This window comes from Polypterus senegalus, chromosome 4 (genome assembly GCF_016835505.1).
Source record: "Polypterus senegalus isolate Bchr_013 chromosome 4, ASM1683550v1, whole genome shotgun sequence".
Classification (NCBI taxonomy): domain Eukaryota; kingdom Metazoa; phylum Chordata; class Cladistia; order Polypteriformes; family Polypteridae; genus Polypterus; species Polypterus senegalus.
In genome coordinates this window covers 225,005,374-225,018,100 of record NC_053157.1, presented here as the reverse complement: position 1 = coordinate 225,018,100, position 12,727 = coordinate 225,005,374, and positions in this window count along the sequence as shown.

The following is a 12,727-nucleotide window of genomic DNA, read 5'->3' as shown; positions in this document are numbered from 1 at the left end:
ATTACTGGATTTCTGACCTCTGCCTTGTTTTGGACCACCATCTGACTTCTGCATTGAGACTTTGTTTCGAATTGGATTGTCTTGAGTTTCTGAGCCTCTTGAAAATAAACCTTTATTTTCTTTAAAGATTCTTCATCTGCCCTTTATTGTACAGCCAGAGGTTTACAGTTATCCTCTCCCTATCAGAGCATTTCCTAATGTATTTTTGAAGTTATAGTTTGTTGGCCAGTTTTCCATTTTGAGGTTCTACTCCCCTTGAAGCCATCAGGTCAGGCTTTGGAGCAGGCCAGATTAAGTGTGCCTCTACTGTGTGCACAAGTAACGATACTGGCCAGTTCTCCAGCAAGCATTGAGGCCCCTGTGAAGATTGTGGTGGAGAACAACCTGTAGTATAACCAATGCACCTTATGCAAATTGACTTCTGTATAGGTTGACAAATCTTCCACCCACCACTTAGATGAAACCAACCCTGGACAGGGCATCATTCCATCACATGCAACACTCACTCCCATGACACCAAATGCAAACACAAAGCAGTATACAAGCAATTACTAATGCTGTGCATTACTATGACAGTTTTCCATAGTGTTCATTATAGAAAAACATAATATAACATTTTGGAGGTTTGTGATGTTTGTTTCAGCTCCATCTGTATGTTTCATTTGGAGATAAATGTGATTAATGTTGTCTGCTACAACTGGTAGATACAGACTTTAGCTACAGGGCCTCATGTTGATTGACCCCCTGCTTCTGTAAGAGGTGCCCCTTTGGTCTGCAGATTATTTAGTTTAGCTTTACAAAACATAGTTAAAGATGCTGTTCACATTGCACGTCATTAGTGGTTTCCTCAAAAATACTGATACAGGTAGCTCTCAAGGGGTGGGTACCAAGCAAACTACATAATTAATCAAAAATGATTTTTTTGTATAATTTTCTTATATAAATCACTTTAATTTCCATTATTTATGAAAATAAAACTTTAAGACTTGAAATTAGTTTCTTAATCACCACATAAATAGAAGCAAAGAAAAAACTCACCATCTTAAACACAAATGCTATTAACAATAATTAAAATATTTATAAAAAAGGAAGCAATTCCAAAGCCAGGTCACAAAATAAACAGTAATTACTCTGAACATAAGGCCAATTTCAAAACAAGACAAAAAAATTATTAGTTAAATTGCCAAAATTACAATTAAATGACCTAAAGCTTTACTTTTACATATAGTATGTTCAGAAAAAAAGAGAAACACCTCAGAGAAGAGAACCAAAGACAAAGTGTGGGACCCAATACGGCAGCAGTTAGACTGAGGCATAAAAATGAAATAAACAGAATCCCAGATGGTGGTCCAGAACAGCTCACCTCTGTTAGGACTTAGGAGGCTCCGCTCCCTTGTGCTCAGCAAAATGAGAAATGGCACAACAGCAGAAACTCACTTTAGTTTAGGTATGCAAAAATGCATCTTTTACTATTATGTAACAATAACTTAACATACAGACTTCTTTGGGTCTTTACAACACTTACAAAGAATCAGCAAAGTGTTTATTCAGCTCTGCAATATGACCTACTAACAGAACTTTACTTTGGAGTGGTCTGAGGGGCTTAACTGAGACACAGGGAGTTCACTCAGAGTTTCCTTGAAAGAGCCACCTAAGAGAACCAGAGAGAGTTTTAAGGGAACATATAACTTCTCCTGGTTCACTGATAAAAAAGATTTTTGGTGTGCTAAATATATGTATAAAATGAGTAAAACTTTCTGTAATTTACTGTTAATGTGAAATGTGCAATTTTGGATAAAACTCAAACTGGTACCCATTTTTTAACATTCCAAAATGCAGTTTATAAGTTTATATGAAATGTTATTTAAAGTAGTTCTTAAAGTTTAGTAGAACAATTTAAGTAAAAACTACATCATGCAAGGGACGGCATGGTGGCGCAGTGGTAGCGTGGCTGCCTCGCAGTTAGGAGACCCGGGTTCACTTCCTGGGTCCTCCCTGCGAGGAGTTTGCATCTTCTCCCCGTGTCTGCGTGGGTTTCCTCCCACAGTCCAAAGACATGCAGGTTAGGTGCATTGGCGATCCTAAATTGTCCCTGGTATGTGTGTGTGCTCTGCGGTGGGCTGGCACCCTGCCCGGGGTTTGTTCCTGATTTGCTCCAGCAGACCCCTGTGACCCTGTGTTATGATATAGCGGGTTGGATACTGACTGACTTCATCATGCAAAAGTCAAATTAAAGTTACTTGGAAACGTAATAATTACATGCGCCTCAGTTACGATAGTACTTCGAAGATGCAGAAGGTTGTGTTAATGAAACGTCTTGAATAAAGTGGACTTTTTACACGAAGTGGCATTCACCTGTTTGAATTAAAGGTAAGATTTATTTGCATGCATAAAAGAATATAGGTTTCAGTTCATTCACAGTTGACAATTTATAAGCGAGCAAATGCTAACTGCATTCATCTGAAGCAGTTTCTCCCAACGTTATGAATTAAGTTTTGGGAAAAGTTAATAATGTATATTAGTTCATTTAACTGTGAAGTCAAAACTTTGGCTTTATTGTAAATGAAGTTCGAGTCCCCAAATCACAGTACTTGTTAGCACAACATTATTAATACTTGACCAGAGCTGTTGTCAAATGTATGTGAAAAATGAAATGTTGCTGGATTTTCATTAAACATTTATGGGGTTAAAAGAGATGCACTTGTGAATTCTGGCTTGTATCCTAATCCTGCATTGTTTAAAATAGTGATGTGTGGTATAAAATACCACTGTATCACAAAATGTAGTTACTTATCATAATTTTACAAATTTAAGCACATTGCATGCATAGAAAAATAAACACTGCACACTTAAATAAATGCATTGATGTTTTGGAGTTGTGAGTTCATACAGTATGTACCATGGCGGGGTGATGTTGCCTCACAGCTAAGCATACTTTTTAAATCACAGTAGATGATACCGATTGTATTCAAATTATTGATAAGTAGGGTAGTTGATTTGAAACATGTCAATACTGTGAGGCAAAATGGAAAAAGGTGAACCTGGTAAGACACAAAAAGGTGAGGTGTAATGAAGTTCGACGGTGTTTTGGGAGCAGTGCATTTCTCACATAGTGTTTGAATGTGACTTTGAAGAGCCGCCATCAATGGATTATTTTTTTATTTTTAAATGTATACTCTAAACCCACCAATTTAATTAGTGAATGCATATTTCACAATAATTAGGACAAAAGTTTGAGTTATTATTAATAATTTTTACACCACTTTCTACATGCCACTAATCTCACTTTCACTATACACAGGTTCTTAACAGATATATTATTTTGAGGGTGAAAAACTTTGTTTGACCATCGTTATTAGATATTAAAAATGAGTCATAGCAGGGAAAAGTCAATGAATACTAAATAACATAGCTGAAAAATAATTATGTATTTTTGTATGCTTAAGAAGCATTATGAGGTTCAAAGCATTTTCATATCCAGTTAAATGTCTACATGAGATTAATTCATAAATAAATCCTTCTTCAACAGATCCCTCACCATGTGTAATACATTTTTGCAAACAATGTGAACAACATAAATAAAAATCTATGGTTTGTTATAATATGCATATCTATAAAAATGTTTATTTCCTTGGTTGTCTGGAACACCGTACATTGTCACCAACAGACTGCTGGCTCAGGTGGAGTGGTTTCATCATTCCTAATGTATGTCCGTTTCTGATATTGCGGCACTCTGTCCGTTTTCAAGAGAATCTGAGGACTCCTTGCAATTGTACTTGAAATTATTTGTGACTCCTATTTTGATATTCTTTAAGATCAGATAATATTGTATCAGTAATTAGTATAGAAATCCAGGCCATTCCAAAGGATTCAAAAAAGTATTTTTATAATTGTAGATCAAACTGCATACAGTTTTCAACTGGGTGAAGTACTTATTAGATCTGCATTTACTTATTGTGCAAGGTTATTTCTTAAAACAAATTTTATTTTTATTAGTTTTTTTTCTGTAGTTCTAAATGAGCTTTTTGCAATTAGAAAAAAAGGCACTGAGCAGTTTGTTCTGGCATAGAAGGCACTGGTTGTTATGGTTTCCCTGCTGGATCTTGCTGCTTTTTTGAAAAATGCACAGTCTCTGTAGCCACAACTAACAAATTGCTCAAAAAGTCTCCCAAACAGTGTGTGAAGATGTCATTGCTACAAAGGGTGGGTCTAGAAAAATATTGGAAGCGTATCAGATAAATACTTTAATAAATTGCATATTTCAGTTCATGAGAGAATATTGTCACGTTAAATTTTGTGTTTTAGTGCTTTGAATTGAAAATATAACAGAAACAGAGTTTAGTGTAGTAAATGTAAAATTAATTTTCATTAATTGTACTGTAAATCAATTAAGCCATATTCACTCTAAATACATCTCTTGTCAGAACCTTGTATTGAAAGGAGAAGAGATGGAGTCATCCAGTGTTTTAAGAGAATACCTCAGGAAACATAATGAGGACCTTTTCCAAGACTGCCAAGTATGGCCTTTCATTTGGCTGTTGAAGGAATTTGCAAGGTTGCACAGTAAAACCTTAAGAGTATAATTATGTATATAGAATATGACTTTACAATCCAACTAAACAATACACATCATATTAGTATTATTCTGTCACTTTTTTTTTTCAAGGAGGATAATCAAGATAGAAACACTGAGCACATCTTAAAGAGGGCCACTACAGAGTACCCAGTGGATTTTGCCATTATTATCGAGGGCTGTAAAGTGCTGACTTAATATGGAAGCTGAGCCAAGGCTTGCATGCTACTGATGGGGTTCATTTATGTCTTAAATCTAGTCTACCCAGAAAAGCTAAAGTATGTGTATGAGATTTTCCTTGAGTTTGATGGAATAAAGCTGCAGAGAAAAGTTCAGCCACTAAAAAAACAAATTGTTAGCTTGAATGTACCTACTTATGTTTATAATGGATTGTGGGTTATTGTTATTCTTTGTTAAAACTTTGTTGTGTCCTAAAAAAAAAACACTAGGTCAAATTCATTTTTTTAAGCCAAAGCCTACCTCAATTATAATTTAGAAATCTGCATTTTGCTTTTTCTAATATCTACATATTCTGTAAATCAAAGTTTTATTGCTGTTGTATGATACGGATAGTAGTTATAACAACAATTTGCTTTTTAGTGTATATTGATCGTTTTTGATGCGCCACAGGTAAAGTGCTACACATTTATAGTTTCGAGGTCAGTGGTTTCATAAGTGGTTTGAATTTGACTTCTTTAACATTCATCTTTATTTGAATTTTTGAGTTGGTGGCAAGGCTGACAAATAAGTGAACTTCTGTGTTAATATTCTCAACCATGTAAGAAACATAACTGTTTACTTTAAAATGCATTGGGGGTTTCACTGAAAAAGAAATTTGTTTCTCAATAAAAACAAAAAAGTGCATCATTAATTTCATAGCCTCTGAGTGATTTTAATCTTAAAGCATTAAAACAGATAATTAGGTACAAAATGCTAACAATTATTAAAAACTTAGTAATAAGGTAGATTATACTAAAAAATATTATGTAGACGTCACTTGGCTGAATTTATATACAGGGTGGGCCATTTATATGGATACACCTTAATAAAATGGGAATGGTTGGTGATATTAACTTCCTGTTTGCGGCACATTAGTATATGTGAGGGGGGAAACTTTTTAAGATGGGTGGTGACCATGGTGGCTATTTGGAAGTCGGCCATTTTGGATCCAACTTTTGTTTTTTCAATAGGAAGAGGGTCTTTTGACACTTATTGGGAATTTCACAAGAAAAACAATGGTGTGCTTGGTTTTAACGTAACTTTATTCTTTCATGAGTTATTTACAAGTTTCTCTTTGTTTACAGCCATTGACATGTCGCAGAGGTTAACACGTGAGGAGCGGATAGAAATTGTGTTGATGTCTGGTGAACGCAGTAACCGGGTCATTGCAGCAGATTTCAATGCAAGACACCCTACGAGACCAACCATCTCCCATGCTACAGTTAGCAAACTGCTTGAAACTGGTTCAGTGTTGGATTTGCCAAAATGTGGACGCATGAAAACTGTCACTAATGAAGAAACATCAGTGGCTGTCCTAGCTTCATTCAGCAAGAGCCCACAGCGTAGCACTCACCGCATTTCATTGGAGAGTGGCATTAGTCGAACATCCCTTCGGCGGATATTAGTTATTCACAAATGGCACCCTTACAAACTCCAGCTACTGCAGCATCTCAACGAGGATGACCCAGATAGGCGCACTGAATTTGCAGAATGGGCAAAACAAAAATTGGAACAGGACCCTCAGTTTACGCAGAAGATTTTGTTTAGTGATGAGGCAAACTTTTATGTAAAAGGTGAAGTTAACAAACAAAACCACCGCTATTGTTCTGACACTAACCCACATTGGATAGATCCCTCCAAGACTGTTGGAACAAAAAAATTGATGGTATGGTGTGGTATATGGGGTACAAAGATAGTACGGCCATTCTTCATCAATGGAAACCTCAAGGCAACTGGATATGCAAAATTGCTAAATGATGATGTGTTTCCTTCTTTATGCACTGAAGCTGGCACGTTCCCTGAGTTTTTCCAGCAAGATGGTGCACCACCACATTATGGGTGTCAGGTCCGAGCATTCCTAGATAAACAGTTTCCTAGAAAGTGGATTGGTCGTTGTGGGCCAGTTGAATGGCCCCCAAGGTCTCCCGATCTGACCCCCTTAGACTTTTATCTTTGGGGTCATCTGAAGGCCATTGTCTATGCTGTGAAGATACAAGATGTGCAGCACCTGAAACTACAGATACTGGAAGCCTGTGCTAGCATTTCTCCTGCGGCGTTGCTATCAGTGTGTAAAGAGTGGGAGAAGAGGGTTGCATTGACAATCCAACACACTGGGCAGCACATTGAACACATTTTATAAGTGGTCAGAAACTTGTAAATAACTCAAATCAAGTCTGATTTACACCCCTTTTATCAGATGAAGTCCAGGCAGATCCTGGTACAAGATGGATTTCAGTGACTTAGTGGGGGTTTTGTGCAGCTGTTAACTCTGCTTTCTTAACAGACTTGGAGTGCCACTAAAACCTAACAGAACGGCAGTGCCCAGTTTGTCCTACAGAATCAACAGAATTTGCTAACCAAAACTGGGAAATCCATTCTAGCTGTTATCAAACCTGTATAAATCAGTGAAGGGTTAAATGCTTTACATATACTTGAATATTTGCATGTGCATACTGCATGGTGTTTTGTTTTTATCTAATGCATTATATTTTAATATAATTAATATTTATATGCCATGCTCTAGAATTGTAAATGGTAAGTTGAGGTGTATAAATTGAAATACAGTTTTTATCTATTTGAATATGACTCACATTCACAGATGCATATTTATTTAATAGTAAAAAAAAATATAGCAGTGTGTGCTGTCTGTCTCAGTTTTTAAACTTAAGAATCAAATACTATATTTGTGTGAAGAGCAGATAGACCAACAGCAGGCAGCTAACAACAAGGTCGAGCAGCTGGCGTTTTCCTGTCAGGACCCGTGCTTTTCTTTTTTTTTTGACACCTAATGGTTTGGTTTATTAGCAGTAGATGCTGCATGTATGCACACAAATAACCACACAATCATGGTCACTCAAGCTGGAGTTACAAGAGGCTTTCAAAGTCAGTCACTCAAATTTCTGGTTGTGAAGCTCCTTTCCTTTGCTGTTTTCCCATTCATCAAGCATTGACATTCCTGTGGTACTGGGTATGTAACGTTTCTGGTTGTTATAATGAATGAGGCAGCTGAATAAGAATGACTTAGAATTGTAAAAAATAAAGAGAACATGCAGTCAGATATAAGGGTTGACAATAAAAGGCAAATATGAAAGCTGAAGAGAATATAAGGGAAAAACAGAAAAAAAGAGATAAAGAGACAGGAAACCACAACCCAAAAGCTCTCAAATGAATTTTAGAGTTTAGTCACCTTTTAAAAAGATAAAGTGGTGACACAAACCTCATCAAGAGGACTTCTGTCACTTATCAAGAATAGGATCACAGACTGCAATCAGAACTCTACATTTGTCAATGATTAGTTATTTCTTTAATACAGGTCTCCCACGTCATTTTCATGTATATCTATTCATTTGTTTTCAATTATTTGATTTATTTGCTTAATTTTCTATTTTTTTTTTACAAATAAGCAGTAAACATGCTCAAATTCTGAATTAAATTACATACATAACATCATCTGTGAGCACCTGAGGATCATCTTCTAGGCTTGGACAAGGTATGCAGTAAGCCACCAGGACAGAAGGGGGCACCAAAGCTAACCGTATCTTCTCTTTTCTCACCTCTAGAACAAAGAAACTGCCCTTAAGGTCGAGACGGTATAAAGCTGAGGGTTCATGTAGGATGGTGTGTCAGTTTACAGAACCCACATAAACAAAGCTTCCTGACGCTGACCCACTTGAGGCAGCAGTTTATTTAAAAAAGCCATTGAGGCTAAAAGGAGAGATATTACTCCTGCTTTCAGTTGCACCATCGCATGCATATTTATGTTCAAATTTTTGGACATTTTTTGCATTAAACTGGATGGCCGGTTGGCATCCCACATTTTCATTGGTTCTCCTGGTCCTTACTTACCATCTTCACCCTCAACAATACATACAGTAAATACAACAATTTTCTGAATGTATGGATTCCAGTACAGAGTGCAAGGGTTCCAGAGCATTCCCCAGAAGTACTGTGGGAGAAGCAGTCAAGTTCTTCAATGGTCTGATGGTGTAAGTTGCCCTTTCTTCCAATTACATAATTTACTTATTTTACTTTGCCTGCGGATGATCTACCATTGTTTTTGGGGAAACAAAAAGGAAGGCAGGATATGACATTGTAGAGTATGATAGCATGTTCTGATTGACATGACGACATAGTGGACATGTGATTTCACAGGGGTGTAGTCAAATGATCTTGTAAGGCATTTTGGGACACAACCATCAGCTGACCTCAGGACATGTTCAGATTGGTGAGTCTTTTGATCTTTCTGGAGCAGCTACACTGTCATTTTAATATGCAATTTCCTGATTATTTCTAAGACCTTTTTTTTCATTTGTACCTGTACCTTCGCAAATAAGTTCTCCATATACTTATGAGCATATTTTGCTATTTAATGTTTTTTTTTTTGGAGGTTTTTTTTTGGTTAAGGGTGAGGTCTCTTCTATTTTCTTTTCAGTATTGTAAAAGTTCAAACCCTCATTTAGGAACTCGTTAATTAGCCACACTTAGGAAGACTTAACAGTATTAGCGGACTCTTCACTTTCTACATCCAGACAGTTTGCAGAAAATATTAAGAAGGCTATTACTTTGTAAAGTCTTATAGTACCCCCTACAAGGAGGCTACGCTTCAGTTATGTAACAGACTACACTCTTAACAATTCTGGTTCTTTAATGCCAATTTATGGTTCTTTACCGGGTTGTGTGATTCTTCACAAAACCTTTGCTTGACAAAGCACCATTTCATTCTGGGATGGGTTATTTGCATATGAAGTTGGTTCTCTCTGCTTTGGAAAACTTTCTAATATGTAGAAAAAATGATGTATGGTAGGCTACCTAGCAGGCCACTAACAGATTAAGAAAAACTGGACTTATGTTATTGTATGCAACTAAAGTCCTTTTTAAAGCAGGAACACTTCATATTTGACAAATCTGTTATCATGCATTAATGGTCTTTCATTGTATGGAATCTGATATGGACCTAAATAAATAAAGGTTCTTTTTGGCACCATCATGTGGATGGATCTTTAAGAACCAAAAATACTTCCCCTATTGAATCGCCCTGAAGTACCACTCTGGCACCTTTATTTTTAAGAGTGTAGTTAGGCCTCATCAGAGGACTGGTCTCCATAGTGCAAAAAAAACACATAGCAGCACTAGAGAAAGGCCACAGAAGAGCAACCAGACTGATTCTGTATACGCTATAATAAAATATTTAAAGAGCAGAAGTACACAGAGGTTAAGAAGAGACATTATTGAATTGTTCAAAATTAATTCACTAATTCGGAATTCAGTCATTTGTTTGGGGCACAGACTGGAGCTGGTTAAGGGTTAGTTTCAGAAAATTGTTACAAAGTTTTTCTTCACATAAGAACCATACATCTGTGGAGTAAATTACAGAGTAGGGCAGCAGACAGTAGTACTCCAAGGACCTTCCATAGTTGGCTGGTTGATATTGTATAAATGTTAGATGATTGTTAAATGATGTATTGATAGGCTATATTGAGCTGAATGGTCAGTTTTAATAAAAATCATTCTTACATATTTATTATAAAGTTAATATCCACTTGTCGTCTACCTCTCATTTCACATCCCTAAACTTGGTTCACCTCACCAGCCATTGGTATTGCATAAAGTACCAAACAGTCATACCTGAGTAAAAGTACAATTCCTTTCTGCAAAGTAACTCAAGCTAAAGTAAAATCTGCATGTAAGTAAACTGCTCAAGTAGAAATGTTAATGTATTTAATATTATATGTGCTTAAGCGTCAGAAATACATATAAATATGCAATCTGTACCATTTCAGACTTAATACATTCTTAATAACATGCACACGTACCGGTCCCGGTACATAATGACGATTTGACGACGTCACAATCATGTCACAGCCATGTGTGCATGCCCCTCTGTCATGCACCTCGACATGCTACACATCAAATGAAAATTCAGAGTCTTGTCTTTCCGATGATATAAACCATTTTGACACACAACAACCACAGCACTGACACTAAATCCTTTTTTACAGAGAGGTAAATAAATAAAAATACTTTTAAGAGTTGACTTTTCCTACCTTTGAAGGCTCTCTGCAAGTCAAACATCAATATTTCCGAGTAATATTGATCTCATTCTGTCCGTAAGGCTCCAGGGAATATAATCCAGTAAAACGATTAGGTCCAAAACACACGATAGATCCTCAAAGGAACAAAAACTCCAGAAAATGTTTCTTAACTTGAGACTAGCTCCGACATTTTTTTTACATTTCTATTGGTCATATCAGACGTAATTTGTTTCTGTCGACAATAACCATGCTAAAGCATGTTACACGAAAGTGTTAGCTTCTGATTGACACCTAATTTGGCCAATTACGAGGGGTATAGCCAACGAGTGTCACAGACAGCTGAACGATGACGCACAACTCCAAACCCTGGTAGAATCTACCAGTTTGATTGGACGCTGTGAGTGACACTCCAAACTTACAGCCAATGAGCAGCTGAGCACGTCAATATGTAACTTGCCATGCTAACTTGTAAACAAAACCGATCGGAGCTGCGCGAAGCTGGCATTTGTGCCAGTCTGCAGACTTGGTGCGTGGTTGTTTATTGTGATTTCACCAAGTTTTTTCGCATTTTAAATATGGATAAAAGTATAGATATATGTAAATACACTCTTGATTAAGTAATAGATACATGTATGCGGCGTGACAGTGATCTATCGTACCAGGAGACGTCTAATGGCAGAGAGCGACATTTGACACGCCCTTGTGCTTTCTGCCTGCTAACGATTGCTACAATCAGTGGCACGTGGAAAAACGCTGAGCTGTATTGTAACAGTTTGTAAAAAAATGTATATAGTTTGTGTGCATTTTATTAAAAAAAAAGTAAAAAATAAAATATATATATATTTTTAGCCCATAAGACTTGTTTTGACTATTTTTATATTGAAATGTGTATTTTTTATTGTTTTTATTATGGAATATGAATTTCCATAACTAATAGAGTGACACTGTATGTAGATATAGATTCCTTTAGGTGCAAGCTTTCAGTAGAGCCCTCATTGATATCTGTGGGTTGAAGCATTCAAAAGTTATTGCACTTTTTCCATACGTTTCAAAATGTGGATAATGGATAAACCAGAGGTCCCTCTAAAAAGCACCTGGACATGCCCACATAAAAACTGGTGTAAAAATGTCATTTTTGAAGGTATTCTTTTCAAATTTGAAATGTGAGTAGTCAACAAGTTATTCTGTTGGTACATAGTGTGTTTCTGTCCCCACCTACCTACTGCAGCTATAGAGGCCTTTATTTTCACAAAAAAACTTAGGCGAGAACAAAAAAATTCATTTTTTCTGTGAGTTCTAATGTGCATAACTTTTGATCGGTCACACCTACAGTGATTCTGACTACTAAGGGTGAAACTAGAGAATGTTACCTTTACAAAGAGACCAAACATGTGTTTATACTCCAGATAGTTCAATAACAGCAATGATTCTAATTTGGAGAGGTCGAATTACAAGCGATTTAGCAAAAATGACCCCGAATGATAACAGTACATGCACTATATGCTGAAAAGCATATAAAGTATACTGAAATACTTGCTCTGTGTATTCTTATTTTATATATAGTCAATATACATACATTTTTTTTGCATCAATTCATAAAAGTATGAATGCAATTTGAAGCAGTGACATTCAGAGCAAGATGGAAATCTTCATGTTTGCTTTAAGAAGGAGCTAATCCAATTGAAAACCCCTCTGTGAAGTGAACTTTCAAAATACGAACACCCAATTACCATTCACTTATTTAGAAAACATTTTCAAATTGTTCACTGATATATTTAGTTTAAAAAATATATTTTAAACATATTTATTTTTTGTAAGGGGTACTCCAGTAACCACTCTGCACTGCCGTTAGGCTGCATGTTCACTTTCTTGTGCCTAATTGCTGTCACTACCATTGCTTAGC